The sequence below is a fragment of the Gossypium raimondii genome, chromosome 10, assembly GCF_025698545.1.
Source record: "Gossypium raimondii isolate GPD5lz chromosome 10, ASM2569854v1, whole genome shotgun sequence".
Taxonomy (NCBI): domain Eukaryota; kingdom Viridiplantae; phylum Streptophyta; class Magnoliopsida; order Malvales; family Malvaceae; genus Gossypium; species Gossypium raimondii.
Genome location: NC_068574.1, coordinates 59708654 through 59710859, shown reverse-complemented (window position 1 = coordinate 59710859; position 2206 = coordinate 59708654). Strand labels below are relative to the sequence as shown.

At 32.5% G+C, this 2206-nt stretch overlaps 1 pseudogene; it reads right to left on the bottom strand.

The window, feature by feature from the left end:
- Positions 1 to 236: 236 nt before the first annotated feature.
- LOC105776186 (NAC transcription factor 29-like) lies at positions 237 to 1478 on the bottom strand (annotated as a pseudogene).
- Positions 1479 to 2206: the final 728 nt, after the last annotated feature.

Below are 2206 nucleotides of genomic sequence, written 5' to 3'. Positions count from 1 at the left end.
GATGTTTTGCTCCATAGCTACCGTTGGAGTTTCAATGCATTTGCAGCTAAATTAACCAAAGATGAGGCAAATAAACTTGAAATGAAGAATACTAAAAAAAATTATAAACACAAATAAATAACAATAAATACATACACATCAACAAAAAATTCTACATGAAATTACAACATTAACATTATCATTCCTAATCTGTAATTGAAGTCTCAAGTAAACAATATAACTAATCTGGAAACAGCTTATAATGGTGGTGGCAACCCAGTGTGAGGATCTTGATTGAACTGATCAATATCAAAATCACTTGAAAAGTGCTGCTGCATGTTAATCTGGAAATGTGCTGGGTCAGAAACACCACAATCTGGCATATTGAACCCTTCAAGTGTAGGATGTTCAAACGTATAATCACCATATTGGTTGAAATATGGCGTTGAATAAACTTGTTCTGGAAACCAAAAACTGGTTCCCTGTGGCATTTGTACATTAATGGGTTCATAAAGAGGTGCAAACGCAATCCCATTTTCAAGCATCTGGGAACTAGTATTTATGGGTTCATAAAGAGGTGCAAATGCAATCCCATTTTCAACCATTTGAATTCCATTGTATGGTGGAATTGCACTTCTAGCAGCTTCAGCTTCACATTCCACTTGATGACCTTCTTGTTGAACCATTTGGGCTCCATCATAAGCTACAGTTGTAGCTGTATCGGCTTCCTCTTGATTACCATCTTCTAAGGTTTCATGTTCTAGCTTTTTTACCCTAGGGTTCTTATATACCCTACACAATACCCAATCATCAAGCTGAAAAAAAGAAGAAAAAATTAAGTGTCGAATTCGAATAGAAATACACGATAAGATAATATTTGAAGGATCGTACCCGCATGTCTTCATTGCCCAGTCTTTTTCTAATCGGAGCATCGGTTAATACGTATTCATGCATGAGCCAATTGGTTTTAACACCTTTTGGTGGTTTCCCTTGGTAAAAGACTAAACTCTTCTTCAATCCAATCTTCTTTCCTTTACGACAGATCAACTTATCAGCTCCGGTTGCTTTCCAATACCCGTTACCGGCATTCCTCGCCGGCCTCGAACCATTTGCGTATTTTCGATCTCTTGGCGTGAAGAAATAATATTCGTTTCCAACCCCATTTGAGAGTGCATTGTTGCTCATCGCTATTGATAAAAAAAACCAAGACAAAGCAACAACACCAAAATCATGGAAAAGCTTAAAGAAAACAAAAGAAAAAGGCAGGAAAAGAATAACTGGGTACCTGTAAGTGTTTGGGGATCGTAGTTGTAGAGAAAAACCTCTTTGATTCTGTTGGGTGGCAAAGGCAAACCAAAGATTTTGGGTCTCAAGTAAAAATTAATAATCTCGTCATCCCTCGGTTTGAATCTATAACCAGGAGGAATTGATCTAAGGCAAGCTTCGTCTTTTTCTTCCATCAACATGAATGGATCCATGAAAACTTGATTATCTGACATTGAAGAACGTGCTTACAGCTCCAAAAAACAAGTAAAATTTTCTATCTGAAATATTTTGTTGTCTAGTCTTTTTGTAGACTTAGGGTTAAGTTTAACCGACTTATTAATTTTTTTAATATTTAATTTAAAAATAATTATTTAATAAAATAATATTAGATAAATTAGAATTGAGATAGATTTCGAAGTCTTAATCTTTTCATATTTTTAACTAATTATGGATAAAAAGTTATTAGATAATATGGAATTTAAATTAGGATAATTGTTAAAGGATAATTGATTATTTTATTTTATTTTTATAAAATTCCGTGGTTAATCTTTAAAACAATTCTCATAAATATCATTTTAATTAAATAAAAAAGTAAATATTATTCTGAATATTTTAAAATATAACTAAGCAGCTTTCTTTAACCTTAAGCTATTTTCGCTGGTATAATATATTAATGATTAGACATCAAGAGTAGTAATTGAATAGCCTATTACGGACCGCCTCTATTACTAAACAACTTGTAATTAGCCTCTATTATAATAAGGGTGCGTTTGGTTCATTATAATGGAATAAAGCTGTAATTGAATAGAACTATGATGGAATAAAATTGTAATCGATAATTCAATTGTTTGGTTAAATAGAATGGAATAGAACGTAATAGTATTCATGTGTTTGGTTGATTGGAATGATGTTGTAATAGCATAAGAAAAAAAAACTAAAATGACTAGAATACCTTTAACAG